Source organism: Cupressus sempervirens, chromosome 4 (assembly GCF_028749045.1).
Source record: "Cupressus sempervirens isolate cs-2001-9-10 chromosome 4, ASM2874904v1, whole genome shotgun sequence".
NCBI classification, from domain to species: domain Eukaryota; kingdom Viridiplantae; phylum Streptophyta; class Pinopsida; order Cupressales; family Cupressaceae; genus Cupressus; species Cupressus sempervirens.
The window spans coordinates 832,575,007-832,593,343 of NC_143121.1; the positions used below are offsets into that span (position 1 = coordinate 832,575,007).

Genomic DNA, 18,337 nt, shown 5'->3' on the forward strand with positions numbered 1-18,337 from the left:
GAGTTGTTGTCATTCTGCTAGAATTTGCTATCTAATCAATCTGACCAATCCACCAGCCTCACCAAGGTTATCCCTTTGACAGAGCTTTGTCTAGGGTAATCTAGCTTTGTCACTTGTTATCCCTTATCACCTTGAGCTAAAGGTTGGGATCCACAAGTGGTCAATCTCGTGTCATGCCCATAGGATTATTAGTCTATCCTTAAGTTGACACAATCTCCACCAATCTAGCGGATAGGAAAGCAAAACTCTCACTTTTTGACAGCATGCCCTTGAAGTCTTCCATCTAGAAGAAAGCCAAAAATCTCCAGCCAATCCTCCTTAGGTCTGCCATACAACTTTGACTCTCCCTAGAAAATCCTTCATCAGACAATCCAAAATCTATGCTTAATCCAAATCCAACCATGAGCTTCCGTGTTCATCCATATGTAAGACCCCATCCCCATCCGACTCATCATCAAAACATGAAATCTCAAACCTATCATGATGTGTTTGATCGTATTGTCCTTGCTCCCGCCACCTCCTATTCCAATGATGATGAAAATCTTGTTGACTATGATAGGTATATTGAAAGCCTTAGAAACATTTTCCCAAGCATCCCACAAAATCCATGCATTCTTCCAAACTATCTAGTCATGCCATATGATATCCTAGCTTCTCCTCCATCACCCAATCAACCAAGCTTCCAATCTTCCACCCCCATCACACTAGCTATTCTTGTCAATCCACCTCCACCTCCGACACACTAGTCTCCAAGGAATCTCCTAGAGGAAATACAAGAAAAGTCGCCTCCAGTAGTCGATAAGCCATGTCATCTAATCCAACCATGTGAAGTAATCAGTAATGAAGCTTCCCCATCTATAATATCACCTCCATCTCCCATAGCTATCATCCCCATACCATCCATCAAATTTCTTAAAATCCTTCCACTTCCCGCAAGCATCAAAATCCCACCATCTATCAAAACCCTCCAAATCCTATCCACATCACCTCCAAGCATTTTCCAAATCTCCCATAATGACCCTTATGCATCCATCTTCTACTCACCCATCTCCACTACTGAATCTCCCATCTATTCATCTGCTACCTTTGAAGAGTCCATCGCTTCACCTCCTATTGCACCATCCACTCCAAACCAATCCTATCAAGATCCTACCCAAAATCATGTTGACATAAGATATCATCATACTATGTCTTCCATCCATAGTGTAGTCACTATCCCCTCCATCTCCAAAACCTCAAGCCATACCTCCTCTACTATAGGATATCTTTTCATCCCATCAGCTAAATCAAGATCCTATCCTACCATCTCCTCCACTCCATGCTTCCATCTTACCACCTATCCAAGCTATTTCACCATCTATAATATACCATCTTGGTTCACTTACATTCATCCATAGTGGCCTCCTCTCGGCAGAAGAATTAAGAATAGTATCTCCCTATTGCAGTACATCTGATAAAGAACTTCCACCATTTTCTGCAAGCAAAAAGTATCCTCAGCTAGTTCAAATGCTCAATCGATGGCATTATCAAGGTCAAGGTTTAGGACCACAAGAGAAAGGAATCAGAAAGCCTATTATTGCACAAAAAAATCTAGGATTTCATGGTCTTGGATATGTATCCAAAGGCTCACCATCTAAAGGTGTTGGTACACCACACCCCCAAACCAAGCCTATCTCCAAACCCCCCATGCCAGCGTCCCATCACTCCTTCAAGAAATCTTATGTCATCCCCCCTCCACCATCTTTGCAAACTAAAAGAACCTACCATATCCCCCCTTCATCCGCTAAATCCATTTTGGGTCCCTATGTCCCAAAATCTACCATACTCCATCCTCCTATCAGCCATCATTCAAATCATATTCCCTCCATTCCTATGCAAGATCAACAAAGGCACATATCGAGGCACATCATCCATCATCATCCCCCTACACGCTCTCCCATATCTTCTCTATCTCACAAAGCTTCTCCTAACCATCTTCCCAAAGCTTACCACAACAATGTAAATGCCAACTTCAAAATGCATAAAGCTAAAAATCCACATCCTAGGCAATCATATGTCTGTTCTAAAAGACATACTCCAAAAAGAAAAAATCCAATCAAAGAATGCAAAATAATGCAAATGCCTATGAAAAGAAAAATCAAAACCATGTGGATCCCAAAGAAAAAAGTTGAAACCCAATGCATAAAGGCATCCACCATTGCTAATCCCCCATCCAGTGACTCATGTCCCCCATCTCCTAACTCCATCTTGGGTGCCTATATCCCCAAGCACGCTTCCACAAATCTTCCATCACGCCCGCATCTACCATCTATCCCTCATATGCTCGTTTCACACCCATCCGAACATGTGCCAATGTTGCTCTTGCAAGCATCCCCATCTCATGCTCCTTTCCAACCTTTTCATCCCTACATCTCCTACCATCAATCCCATCTAATCCAATCTATTGCATAAATCACACATTCGGTGTACCAACAGCTAGCAACAAAATTGAACATTCCAATAGCCAGTGAAAAATCCCAAAAAAGCCAAAATAGCTGAAGAAAGCCAAAATCATTCCAGCTAAGTCCAAAGTCAAAAAGTCAAAAAAAAAAAAAAATAAAATGTCCACTGGTGAAAACTTGGCAATTCAAGCGCCTTGATGAAAACTTGGCAAACAAGCATCATGCATAATCCCGCCATCCCCAACTTAGCCTATCACCCTCATGCTTTTGGTCATCTCTTGACATCCAACTCCATCTTCCAATCTATCAACCTATCCTCCACCCTCCATCTTCCATCTCACACCATCGACTTATCTCCTACAGCTTCAGCCAACCATCACAGCTATCATCCATCTCCCTAGCCCCTTCAGCTTTTTCCATCCTAGCTTCAATCCTATCACATCCATAATAAGACCTCCTTCCACATGTTATCTTCTGATTGGGGGCACTATATTCCTTGGAGATCTTGTCTTGTCCATCCTCCCTTGTCATTGGTATCTAGCTCTAGGCTATCCTCATGCAAACCCAATGTCATCTCTTTATATCCATCATAATCCTAGCTATCTACCATCCTATCCAGCCATCTCATCCTACTCCTCTAGCTATCCTTGGTCACAAAATCTCTCATCATCATTGGATGCATCCTGCCAAATCCATATCTTTTGCTATCACCCCACCCTTAGCTTTCACATCTTGCACAACATTGAACCATCCCGCTATCCTATCATCTTGAGCTTTTACCTACTTGTAACTATCTTGGTCAACTTCAGCTTGTAAATATCTTGGTCTGTCAGCTTGTACATCCTCTTTAGCTTAGTACCATTGTATCTATTCAGTTTTCGTGTCAGTTCCTCCTTGATCAACATCTTGCACACATCGCACAACCCTTGGTTAGCTATTCCAATAGATCCTTTAGCTAGATCTCCTGTCACCAAAGTGTTATCCTTCTTAGTTCAGCTTGCCAAACGCATCACTCATCTAGATCCATTAGCTTAGGTGCTCTCTGATAGATCCTTGTAGGATATAGCTTTCCTCATGTCTGATCTTGGTCCGTTAGTATCTCGTCCTACCCATCTCTTTGGCAAATGTTTCTCTTTTGGATTTTTACTTTCTTTTGATTTGGAATCTTCCCTTTTGGGTCTTGAAGTATCTTTTTCAAACAATCTTTTTCTTCCCTCCTCAAGGTTGCCATGATCTTCCATATCATGGTATGCTATGAATGGGGCACTTTGAGCGTACGGTTTTGATCAAGTCTTTTGTTTGTTTCTTTTTTGCTAGTGGGTTACCCAGTGTTGGTTCCACACTGTTTCCTCTGGGTTTCATGTGTGATGTTGAGGCAATCCTTGTGTGTTTGTTTTGAGTCAATTTTTCAGTCCTCTGGATGGTTGGTGACATGGCCTTGATGTTCTTGGTAACCTTGGCAATTAACAAATAGTCTTATAGAAAATCTAGTTCTCAACTACATGGTGGTACTTCTCTTTGAAGTATCCCCCCACTCAAAAAGCTTCAATAGTTTTCCTTCATCTCCATTATCCCCCATCCATATCCAGCATTCGTCTCTCCTACCCCAGGTTATGCATCAGTATCTTTTTGAATCACTTCTCACCTTTAGCTTTAGGGAACCATAATCCTAGTCTTAGGGATCCACCAATCCAAATCAATTCACCAAGCCTCATCTTTTGAGATCCACAATCCTAGTCCTAGGGATCTTCGAAACCCATCTTCTGCCAATCTGACTCTTTGAAATCCTGTTGCATTAGCTTTTTAGTCCCCTCATCCATCTCCCCATCCTGGATTCCTTTTATAGTGCTTCACTCCTTCATCCTCTGCAATCCCTAAGATCTTAAGCTTGCTTCCTCTTGTGCCTCTGATTCTCCCTTTATCATTCTCCCGTAGTGAGAGTTTGAGCTAACCAAACCTCTTCTCTTAAGCAAATCTGAGTCTTCTTGCTCATCTCGAATTCTTGTACTTTTCAAGAAGTCATCGAGCCTTGCTTTCTCTCCTCGCTGCCTTCTTGAGGGGGCATCTCACAGTCCATTCTCTCCTCTTCTACTCTAGCCTTGGGCATCTTATTTTCTTATCTTTGATGTCATGCCACTTGCGGCATCACATCAAAGAGGGGCAAAATGTAGACACCTAAAAATCTTTTAGAAAATAATATTTTTATTTTTTGAGAAAAAGTTCCTAATGACATCATCATTTATTAATTAATTAATTTTTATGCCATTAAATTCCTTTATCTTAATTAAAAATATTTAATTAAGGAATCCCTCCCAAAAATGTTTAAATCTTATTTAAACATTATTTCCTTATTTATTAATTATTTAATTAATAAATTGACCAAAGAATCCAAAATAAATAAAAAATTTATTTTTTGCCCAAAATTTGGCCAATTTCCTTAAGACCACTAACCTCTTCCAAAATCTCCTAATCCTTCTTTAATTTTGATTAAAGGCTAATCCCATCATTTCCTACCCCTAATCCCAACTCAAAATATTTAATTAAGATTAAATATTAATCCTCATGTTTATTAAAAAAGTTTTAATAAATATCTCCTCAACCCAAACCCTTGAAATAAATAAAACTTTATTTATTTCCTAAAAATCTAATTTATCCTCATCCTAAGAAGTTCTAGACTCTTCTAGAAAGTCTTCATCCTCATCCTAGGAAGTTCTAGACTATTCTAGAAAGTCTTTATCCTCATCCAAAGTCTAGACTCTTCTAGAAGATGTCTTTAAACCTAATCCTAATCCCCTCCTAACCTTGTCACATTCTCTAAACATGGGTTAAAACTTACTAACCCAAGAAAAAGTTAACAAATATCTCCTCCTTCACCCACCTTCATTAAATGCCATCCACTTGCCTATCCCTAAGCTAATCCTAAACCATCCTAATCCATCCTCTAATCATTTGCACAATCCTAAGTAAGCTTAAAACCTTCCTAATCAAGCCCAAGTCGAAATTCCTCTCATCTCCCTCAAAATATCCCAACCATAAAACTTTATGAAGCCCACTAGGTCATAAATGACTCTTCCAAGCCCTTTTATTGCTCTTACAAGCCACTATGAGGGTCTTTATGAAGATTTTATCCCTCGAGCCTCTTTTGTTGACTCATCCTTCCCTTTTCCTCCATCCTCTCACCCTGTGACATGTGTCACTCTTTGATTGGCTGTAAGGAAGCACAATCCATGTGCTCTCCTCTCATGCAATCTAAGCCCTTCATGAGCTTTTTCCCATCCTTGCATCCTAGCCCTTGATCCCTCAAGCCCTTTGCTTATTTAAGGAATCTTCTCCCAAGCCATTTTAACACAATCCATGAAGTAAAGTCATAATGCCATTTTAAGAAGCCATTTTACATCAAAACCATACACTCACACCCAAATTTCAACTCCATTTAAAGTCCTTTTTGAAGCATAAGCTTGAGCATACATCTTATCTATTTAGACAAAGCCACTCAATAAGAGAGCTTCTCATTGAGAGAGCCCATTAATGGCTCATATTCTCAATTGAGAGTTCATCTTAGTCTATCTTGAAGTTTATGAATTTAGTTTAGTTTGTAGAAGCTTTATTTAAATTTGGTTTCTATTAGCATACTAACATTGCTCATATACATAGACAACAACAACTAATGAATGGTCTTCAGAGAGAAGACGGTGACAAGATTATATGCTATGATAACTACGACAAAATTAGACACATATATGTTGTAGTCATAAGTTAATGTGATGGATGGATATCCTCAGCACTAGTAGGTGACATCAAATAGAGAAAATGTTCCATACCAATTACTATTTCGTGCTCCAATGTGTTCATCAAGGATATGAGTATGCAACGATGAATTGTTATGGAAGCGATAATAATAGAGGAGTTGGCACCGTTCAAATGTTCCAGAAACTTTGTTGAAGTCAAAATCCTAAATATGGCAAAGAAAATGAAGGCAGCGATTAAAAGACAGAGGAAAGGAACGATTCAAAGGGGGCAGTGTTATTGTTATTAAAAGATCGACAAAAGAGAAATGTATTGTCATTATTTAGAACAAAGCAAATGAGCGGTAGGTTGGAATTTACATTTCAAACCAACAACCGTTTATTTTTAGAAAATATGAAACGACTTCAGAAATAGGTTGTCAAGGCAGTAATAGGGAATATGAATACATGTTCTCATTTTGAATCTAAAATTAGCTTATACCCATTCCAAAAAATAGCTATTATTGGAATAGCCGTTCCTATTTCCAATATTACATGTCTATTCTCCATTCTTATGCCCGCAGCCAAATGGGCCCTAAAAGGATATATGTAATAAGAAGGATATTGAAAAACAGATGAGTTAGAAGTGGAAGTGTAGAGTCAATGTGAAGGAAAAGAATATGAGAAGCACGTCAGTAGTTTTGAGTAAAAAGAACATGAGGAGCATGTCCAAGGAAGTATGTGAAGAATATAATGGAATAATATAATCAGATTAATATCTGATTTATATACATACAGATATACATCAGAAGTATGGCATCAAAGCAAGAGAAAAATTAAAGAGTATGTAAATAGGGATAAAAGAATATATATATATATATATATATATATAATTCAAAGCACAAGATAGAAAAATAGAAGGCGGTTATTTCAGAATATAAATAAGAGAATAAAGAGTGGAGGTGAATGAGAAGTTATGTAGATATAAATATCAGACTGAAGAAGATGAATTAATTGTCCATGATCAGTTAAGTGAGCAATATAATCAAGGTGAAAAATAGTTTGTGTGCAGTGGGTTGGTGCTCACAAAGACAAAAGTGGGAGTTGGAGCTTTGAGCAGGTCAGAGCATGTGAAGTGTGGGACTAGGAGCTTCTAGTGAGTTGGTGCTCATAAACATAGGGGTTGGAGCCTCTAGTAGATCAAAGGCTACAAAACATTGTAAAAAGAACAGTTCATATCAGAAAGCAATTATTTTCCATGGTTTTCTCCCACATTGGGTTTCAATGTTAAACATTGTGTCCTTATGTTCATGTGCATAATTGTTCATTTCAGCATTTGGAGTCAATTGTTTGAATGAAAGTTTAAATTGACAAACTTGTTATTATACTGATTCACCCCCCCTCTCAGTATAATTGCGTGCTCCTCACTTTACCAATGTATTGTAGAATCTTTTGACATTTTTCACTTTGAGAAGGCAACAATTGACATCAAGAACTCTATGTCCATTTAGAACCACTAGGAAGTTGATTGACATGTGATTCCTACCATCCATCTACCATTTAGGAAAAATAATGAGACCTTTTTCTCTGCGAAATTCTATTTGAACTTCTACCATCACCTCATTCTTTTTCATAACTTCTTCCAAGTTTGCACAAGGGCTTATTAAAAGCTTATGGACTAGGAGTTTTGAACCCTATTTCAGCAATAGTCAATTCATTGGCTGATTCCACTTATTCAGCTTGACTTATGTTTGTCACATGCACTTTGAGTCATTGCATGCATCTCCTTCCAATGAATATTACTCTATAGTGGATATTTTATCTTTATATTATGGTTCTCTGAAGGTTTGCCTCTTGCATGCCTTGATGTTGAATCTTGCTCATTACAATCATATCATACAGAGCTTTCTGCAATCTATTAATTTAATCATGATCATAGCTCACATCCTGGTCAATATGGGATTACAGGAAGAGAAAAATAAAGCTGCTGCTTTGAAGAATGCCTATGTCTTGAAGGGAAGGCACTAGTTTGAGCTGGCAGTAGCATTTTTCTTGCTTGGTGATGATCCTAATTCTGCAGTTTCTATTTGTGCAAAAAATCTAGGGGATGACCAACTTACATTAGTGATCTACCGTCTTGTTGATGGTTCAAATGGACCACTGGCAATGGACCTTATATCAAACCATATTCTTCTGACTGTAGAAGGAAGGAAAGATTACTGGCTTGCAAGCATGTTGCAGCTACTTAGGATTTCTGATGCAATATTACAGCTATACTGATGACTTGCTACCATTTTCAATTCATAGTTGGATATAACACATTATACAAGTTCTTCAATGATAATCTGGATGTCATTTTATATGTGCTAACCTTTTTGCTGAAATGAAAATTGCTTTATAATGTTGTTGCAGTGGTTACTTGGAAATCCTATGAAAGCTTTCCATGAGTTGATTCAACCATCCACAACATCCATGAGCACAGAACAAAGCATGCAGATGGACAACTTATTGTCTAGCTTAGCTGAAAGTGCCGACTTGGCATGTTTAGACTCTAACATTGGCCAGTTCTGTGCAATGCTAGCTATGAAGAATAGTGTAAAGAGAAGTATAGGGGAGAGTAAGGCAACCTAGTTAGCAAAGTGGGCTATTATGAAGACTTCAAATGGCCTTGAAAAGGTCTGGATTTCTAGTAAGTTTCTTGGGCACTTAATTAGACTTGTAGTTTAAGTGGAATGCACTGAAGCATTTTTAAAATCTTGTTGCACTGTGACATATTAATGGTATTTTCTTGAGTTTCAAATTCATAAAACAATTAAATGAATGTTTGATACTAAATAGAGAACAATTTTATATAGAGCATGGAATTTATCTAGAACTTTGTGTCTTTTGTTTTATCTTCTTGCTGGAAAATTGTTACAATATTTGATATTGATTTTTGGATACTATCCTTGTTTACCATTATTCTTAATTTCACATATTACACTCATGTCTTTAGGGTTCATTTCCCAAAGGAGTTTTAGTCCACTAAATTATTATTATTTTCTTGGTCTAAGGTTGAAGCCCTGGAGTGTCTTTCTCTTTCCACAAATTTTCCTTTTAAGGAATCATTCAAAGAACATTCTCTCCTTGAAAGCCACGAAGATCCTTTGGAGAATTTTGAACCCAATATCAATAAAGGCACACAAATTAACTAGATCTCAAGAACCTTAGCAGGAAAGATGGAAAAAAGATATAGGCTAAACTTAGCAATGTAGTATATGTCAAAGGTTGTAATCACATATCCATAGTGGAGATTCTTGCATCCATCTTCCTTTAAACTAATGCTTGATACAGGTGCTGAAAGCCAGGAAGAATCTCAATATCTTCTGTTAGTGAAGGAAGTGGATCTAAAGTTGGGTACAGGTCTTTTTGTTATTGAGCAGAGGTACTTTATACAAATTACTGATGTGATTCAGGAGGTATGCTTGTGTAATATAATTTGGGAAACTTTTAATTACTTGATGCTAGTATATTACTGTAATTTATGGCCAATCATTGCATATTTTTTGGTTTGGTCACTACTTAATTCTTTTTCTTTATCTCTGGAGGGGTTAATAATTTTGTACTTTGATTTTGTGACAGCTTGCGAACTTTTGTTACCATCATGGATGACAAATTTTCTGGTGTCATCTATTACATGCCTCTATATATCCATAGTTTCCAAATGCATTGCAGATCACAAAAAGCCATACTATGTTTCCCTTCAAAGCTGAACTACTCTAGAGAGCTACAAGAGATACCTTTAATGTTCCTAGTAGAGTTTTTTAGGCTTGTGGTAATAATATTTCATCAAAATATGTCCTTATTAATGTTAATGGATCCGATGAAAGTGAATCTGATTATCATCACTATTTTTTGAATCTTAGAGAGCTTTTATATATTTCTTATGACATAAAACTTCATACACAGTATGTGATCAATGAAGGGTCACATTTTGAATAACAACAGGAAATTTTCAAGTTACTTGATCTCTTAGCCCTGGTCATTTGTGTTGCTCTTGCCTGGTTAAGAAGGGATACAAGAATGCTACTTACACTGATTAAAACCACTATGTTGCATTATAAAGATAATTTGTCACAATCCGTTTCTTCTCATCCTAATAAATCAACAAAATTGTTGCCACCTGTCTAGAATTTTATCTTTTATAAAATTCAAATTAATATTGATTGTAACTAATTAAATTTTAGTATTTATTTTATTTTATTTTTCTAATAACTGTCAGTTATGAGGGAATATGTTAGTTAGGGATGCGTTTCTTCAACTCCACTCTATTCTGCTTTGCTTGGCATTGGAGGCATTTCACTACTATTATCTTCATTCAGATTTTCATCCTTAAGAAATTCTATTTAGCGACAAATTAGATTTAGTGCTTTCAGGTCTTAGTTATAATGGCGGTTCCTGGAGATGGGGCATCTTCTTCTTCTTCTTATATTCTTCTAGTTTAGCACTTGATTGAGAAGTGTTTGCTATTTAACTTGGATCAGAAGGAATGTGCTGAGGTGCTTTCTAAGCATGCCAATATAGAACCCACCATAACTGTCACTGTTAGGAAGAAATGAGGTAGTTAAAAAGAATTGGGAGCCTCTTGGAAAGAAAATATACGAAGATCTAGAAGGGCATAGGTAGCGAGAGGATGGGAAGAGTAAAATGGGCGAAGTAAAGACAACTAGCAGATTGTCCAGGTATCTATCAATTGGAAAATGAGCTTGGAAACATTGAACTACCAAGTTTCCCTTTCTACAATCATTGAACCCCATGTTCTCATTTAAGAGCTTGAATAATAGAAATGGTATTTGTCCTATAATGTTAACTTGTGTATTGCTTGTATGCTCTGCCTTCTATAGCTGTGCTGAAACCAATAGTTTATGGTGTAAAATTTAATCAACTCCACTAAAATTTCTTCTTAAACTGCAACTTATTTCAAACTTTGGATTTTCCTTGTGCGGATTGTTAGTTACTATTGTCTTTTATCGTGGCTCTCTTAAATCTAGTCCACAATATGCAATCGCTGGAGCATATCACTGTAGGTTTGTACTGTAATCAAGAATGTTGCTCACAGAACCTTTACACTTCTTGCTGATACTATTATTGTTAAAAATGTCCTGCCTTTACCTATACAAAATGGATATGCTATTGTTAATGTCATGTTGCCAAACTTGATAACTGTTAATGCCAAACATTTTTACCATTGAACTTCACGTAATGCTGAAACTGGTAATGTTGAACCCTTAACACATTGCTTCCTCAAACAAACACAGGTTAAGAAAACCTCGATCGCTATTCTAAGTTGAAGGAACATTGATATTGGAATTTAATTTGAGACTCTAGAGTTGAATCAGTGATGCTAATTTGGTATCTGAACCCTGATGATGAACCATGTTTTCTTTTTATGTTTGTGTCTAAAGCAAGACTATTAGAGTCTTCTTGACATATAGATAGCTTAAATTATGTGTTTGATATACCGAAACTTCATCTTACTCCTTTTCTTTTACCGTTATACATTACACCTATAATGCTGAAACAAAGACCTAGAATAGCAAATACATCTTCTCTTGAACTTTTGAATTAGAGCCTTATTGCAAGAAGACTTCCTAAAACTTGATGGAATTATATTGTTTTCTCTTATAGTTTGTGTAGAAAGGCTAGGTTCTAAGGTTCAAATAAGTTGCTTCATTGGTAGTTAATAAACTAAAACTTAGTTATGTTAGATCACATTCAAAGGCATTAGTTCATTCCTGAGTGATTGAATATTTCTAATATCTAGTTTTGTAATGTAAATATTTACTGGAAGACTCTGCTATGTCGGATATATTTATTGATTGTTGGAGCTAATGTATAACTTAATGATGTATTATTAGACGCGGTGTAAAAATATCCTTATAGTTGTTATTTTAAAAAAATAAATAAAGAGAAATTTATGCTACTGAATGGAAGTATCAGCTTTATGTTTAACATTGAATGGTAGTATTTGAATCATGTACATTGAAGTATGTATGATGTGTGGGTCTACATCATTGGTTAAAAGTCATGTTTACACACTGATTTATGGATTAATTACCTTCAACCTTTGATTATAGTGTTTAATTTTCATGATGGTTGAATTGTCAGCTAGGGTTCCATGTATAATTTCTGCACTCCATACTCTAACGTGGTGGAAATACCTATTAGGATTGAGACATAACATATTATGTTTTATTATGATTTTCATTTCATTGCTAAATTATGAGGTTTCTTTTGGTTCTTACATAAAAAGACATATCAAACTATATGAATAAATAAAGGAAGTATGATGAGGTTGACATGTTGGACAATTAAGAAGATAATTGCATTCTTTAATATGTGTAGCATGCGTATGAGGATCATGATGCATTAAGGAGAGTCTTGTAATAATGGTTCTATATGAATGGAATAGAATCAAACTTTAGAAGGTGTGATAGGCTGATAAAGACATAAAGTGTTTTCGTGATGGTCTAAATGGCACGTTGAGGATGCCACATTATGAATAGTTTATGATATTAATTTTACATGTTTCACTTGCACATACGATGGTTATGATGTGAATTGATAATAAGAAAATTATTTTAAGTTGGATACTAACCTAATTTTTTGGTTGTTGTGAATGTCTGTGTAGTATAGAGTATGACTTTTGATAATACACAATTCCATTACTCTCTTGGTTTTACCAAGTTAGGCTTCCTCGTTGTTGGGCTAGGTATCTTTCATGTCAGGAAAGATTCCTGAGGAAGCTTAACAGCTTCGTGGTAGGGTGGAAAAGCACTCCTACAATATTGTCACCCTTGTGTTCTTAGACATGTTCTGGAGCTCTTTTCAACTTGGTCACCATGGTTATACCATCTAGTATCTGGTATCTGGTATTAGTAATCTGGTAACGAAATTAAAGTTTCTTTTAAATGTGAGCATATATGTAAATTTAATGATAGTTAATCGACTAATCTTGACTAGTCAATATTCAAAAGACTTTGACTCTCGTCGATTTTTCTTCTTATTACGGAGATTGCTGATGTGGCATTGATTTTGCAGGGGCAGTTCTTACACATGGTATTAGAGCTCTTGGTTCCACACTTGGGCCTTGAGTTCACTATGCTAGACATAGAACTGTAAGTCAAACTTGTTTACTCTATGTTATATGAGTAGATGAGATGGGTTGCATGTTGCGTCTCTCCATTATGATTGTTATGGAAAGTTATATGGAATGACTGGTACATTGCATAGCTCATGATTATATTTAATTTAAACCATGTGATGGTATAATATGTGCATTTCATATTAAAATTTAACTATTAAGGTTTTCAAGGATGGTTGCTTTGTTTGCACTAGTTTATGACAGCCTACCAAATGAAGATTTGACTTCTGATAGCAATGAAAAATGTCTTTTATTTATGTAAATGATATGGGATGAAAATGTGGTGCAAGAATTTATTTTTCTCTTTTATGCCAGATTCATGAGGTTGATTGAGTCACCTAATATGCTAAGAAGGAAGAACATGGATTTTATTTGCAAACTATTGCATGTTCCATTATGCATTTAGAAATATGTGACTAACAAGATAAATTTCATGTGATGCATGAGAAGTTTGGTTATGTTCTTGGTGATCCTTGGATGCAAGGTGTCATTAAACATCTACTCCCTCTTGGTGACTAGTGAGAGTCATTGTGCTTTAAGTGAATTGGGTTTCATTTTATTATGTTCGGTTTCATGAACTTGGATGTGATGAAGGACTAGCTTGAGATTTTATGTTCTTTGTGACCACCAAGCCACCAATTTCTTATGTGAGCTATTTACTTGACTCTTGTTCACTTTTATTTTGGTTTGTATCTCCTTTTTGGACTTTTACTTAAGAATTATGAATCTTGTTTTTAAGATTTCTTTGATCTTGAGGTGGCTAGGGTGTGTGCGCGTATTTTTGATGTTGCTAGTCCTATGATTTGGAAGTGATTTCATCTATGTTGTTCATTGTGGAGCATTGATAGGATGTACAAGGGAGTAGATTGTGAAGAACATGCCATTCTTCCTTTTACATTTATCTTATGCTATTTTTTTTTTTATTATTATTTTGGAAAGCTTACCTTCCAGTGTGTTTATCGAATGTGGACAAACAGGGAAGGTTAGATATTGTGTATTTTCCTTCATGGAAGGGTGTAATGTAGTAATTATGGGACAGATAGGTGGATATCTTCATGTTTAGTTTCCCTATCTGCCAGTTCTGTAGAATGGATACATGTCTATTCTTGTTTCTTCTATAGGTAATTCTAGATTTTGAAAGTGCTTGGCCAATCCATTTTAATTTTTTCCAAATACTGTATATGTGACACATGGTTATACCTATTTGGAATTCTTTTTTCTTTTACTACATATGTGTAGATATGTAGTTATTTATTTCCCATCTACATTCTGTGTTTAGAGTACTAGGCACATGGTTGCAATGTAGAAATGTTACATGGTCGCACTAGATCCATCCGATCCATCTTTTTTGGGGAAGCTAGGCTTCTCGTGTTAGGGTCGAGGAATTCTTCAAGTTAGGAAGAATTTTGGAGAAAGTATTCACTCTATGGTTGGCAAGGTTAAAGCGCCTCGGCGATACTTCCATCTCAAGAAGCAAGTGGGAGACGTCCTACAGCTTTGGAGACTGAAGACCACAATGGAAATGTCATCTCAGTTTGATTGTCTTGCTTGTCATTTGAGATGTACTTAATTACATCATTATATGATTATTTAATGGCGTAAAGGTCATACATCACAACATGTGCTTATATGTTGGTTAAGCACACTATGGTGACAAAATGGGCATGAGGGCCTAAGGTCACTCACTTGATAAAAATTGGATTACTAATCCTTGTAGGTGATTGGCGAGTATACCTAGATGATATACTTAATGGCGTTGAACATATGATAGATGACATTGCACCTTCATGATGTGCTTAGTGTTCCATGTTCGACGTGTAGGTTGACATTTTCTATGATGCCCATTGAGGTATGATGCTTTACATTATACTTCATATATTTAGTAAATCATGCTTTTGATGGATGGATTCCTTGGATAATGTCATGTGTTACATTTGTAAATGGATAATTATTGTTAATCCTTGATTATGGCAGTGAAACAAGTGTTAACCCATCAAGCTATAGTTTTCTTATTTATGTGATTCTTGCAAATAATAATGTGGCAAACACTTAATAAGACATGGTTTTACATACGATAGAATAAATTTGGACATGTAGGCCAACTTCTTTTGATATTTCATTTATGGCATAGTCATGTGATGATATGTTGTATTTGACAATTTGGTTTGGTCGATAATTGGTTATGAAATGTAACTTTATGAAATGTAACTTAGACCCTTTGGTTGACTTTTGTGTTTAGGATTTGGTTGAATTATCTATTGGTGTAGAACTTGGATTAATGTTACTTGACACATTTAATTGTATGACTTTCTATCCTTGATCTATCGATGATATTGGTTAAATGTATGTTGTTAATTGGAGCTATATGACACATTAAGATGTAAATACATATGGATGTCAACTATGCATGCATTTAGATGCATAATGATGATTAAATGTTGATGATTAGATTAATGATGTTATGTGGATGTCATTATATTTCATGATGATCTAATGAGGATGACTTAGATACAATGAGATTGCATTACTTGATTATGTTTCGTGGACATTGGTCTATTGATATGGACAATCACTCACTTACCGAGCACATGTTAGATGGTATGTATGGTACATATGGCTTGTGATTATAAGATGAGTTAAGAAGTCATAACGTTGAACAAAATTGTTGACTACTAATATTTGAGTTGATCTCCTTGAGATACTAATTAGTATGGCAGGATGTGGATAAGAAGTACCTACTAGCAAGGAGAAATCCACAAGTGATGCCAAGGTATGGTATGTGTATAGGTATGTGTGTGATATTATGTGATTTCGAGGCCATATGTTACTAATTTTGAGACTTCTTGAGATAAGGAAGTATTTGATTTTATATGTCATTGAAAATTCGATTCAATTTATGATATATGATGGACTGACATTGGGTGTTGTTCCTATAATGCAATAGAGGGAACAACACATTACCAGAAAGGGGGAATATTGTTGGAGAGAGGTAGCCTAACCTTGTAAAACTATAGAATGGTAATGGAATTCACACACTCATATAGAAAAAGGTTCTTGAAATGATTATTATACATGTGCTTAAATAAAATGTGTATCATTTTATCTAGAATTATTATTTCAAATAAGTGTTTAAATTTGGGATTTAGAAAATACAATAAAATAAAATAGTGTCTTATGAATGTTTGTGTGTTGATTTTATTAGAATGCATTCATATGAAATATTATGTTGATGATTATGACAAAATCTGAATAGAAGCAAATGTTTTGTTGGAACATAGAACAATGGCAGTATGACTAAATTCAAATTATTTACTTGATTTCTCATTCATTGTATTTGTACTTATTGACCTAGCATCGAGGATGATGAATTATTAAGAGGGGAAGGATGTCACAACCCATTTCTTCTCATCCTAATAAATTGACATTATTGTTGCCACCTGTCTAGAATTTTATCTTTTATAAAATTTAAATTAATCTTGATTGTAACTAATTAAATTTTAGTATTTTTTTAATTTTAATTTTCTAATAACTATCAGTTACGAGGGAATATGTTATTTAGGGATGTGTTTCTTCGTCTCCGCTCTATTCTGCTTTGCTTGGCATTGGAGGCATTTCACTGCTATCATCTTCATTCCGATTTTCATCCTTAAGATATTCTATTTAGCAACAAATAAGATTTAGTGCTTTCAGGTCTTAGTTATAATGGCAGTTCCTGGAGATGGGGCATCTTCTTCTTCTTCTTATATTCTTCTGGTTCAACACTTGATTGAGAAGTGTTTGCTATTTAACTTGGATCAAAAGGAATGTGCTGAGGTGCTTTCTAAGTTGCCAATATAGAACCCACCATAATTGTCACTGTTAGGAAGAAAGGAGGTAGTTAAAAAGAATTGGGAGCCTCTTGGAAAGAAAATATACAAAGATCTGGAAGGGCATAGGTAGCGAGAGGATGGGAAGAGTAAAATGGGCAAAGTAAAGACAACTAGCAGATTGTCCAGGTATCTATCAATTGGAAAATGAGCTTCGAAACATCGAACTACCAGGTTTCCCTTTCTACAATTATTGAACCCCATGTTCCCATTTAAGAGTTTGAATAATAGAAATAGTATTTGTCCTATAATGGTAACTTGTGTATTGCTTGTATGCTCTGCCTTCTATAGCTGTGCTGAAACCAATAGTTTATGGTGTAAAATTTACTGGACTCCACTAAAATTTCTTCTTAAACTATAACTTATTTCAAACTTTGGATTTTCCTTGTGTGGATTGTTACTTGCGATTGTCTTTTATCATGGCTCTCTTAAATCTAGTCCACAATATGCAATCGTTGGAGCATATCACTGTAGGTTTGTACTGTAATCAAGAATGTTGCTCACAAAACCTTTACACTTCTTGCTAATACTGTTATTGTTAAAAACATCCTGCCTTTACCTATACAAAATGATTATGCTGTTGTTAATGTCGTGTTGCTAAACTTGATAACTATTAATGCCGAACATTTTTATCATTGACCTTCACGTAATGCTGAAACTAGTAATGTTGAACCCTTAACACATTTCTTCCTCAAACAAACACAGGTTAAGAAAACCTCGGTCACTATTCTAAGTTGAAGGAACATTGATATTGTAATTTAATTTGAGACTGTAGAGTTGAATCAATGATGCTAATTTGGTATCTGAACCCTAATGATGAACCATGTTTTCTTTTAATGTTTGTGTCTGAAGCAAGACTATTAGAGTCTTCTTGACATATAGATAGCTTAAATTATGTGTTTGATATACCAAAACTTCATCTTACTCCTTTTCTTTTACCGTTATACATTACACCTATAATGCTGAAACAAAGACCCAGAACTGCAAATACATCTTCTCTTGAACTTTTGAATCAGAGCCTTATTGCAAGAAGACTTCCTAAAACATGATGGAATTATATTTTTTTCTCTTATAGTTTGTGTAGAAAGGCTAGGTTCTAAGGTTCAAATAAGTTTCTTCATT

At 35.6% G+C, this 18,337-nt stretch overlaps 1 pseudogene; it reads left to right on the plus strand.

The window, feature by feature from the left end:
* LOC149563967 (uncharacterized) overlaps nt 1-18,337 on the plus strand; it is a 254,586-nt pseudogene that overhangs the window by 71,094 nt on the left and 165,155 nt on the right.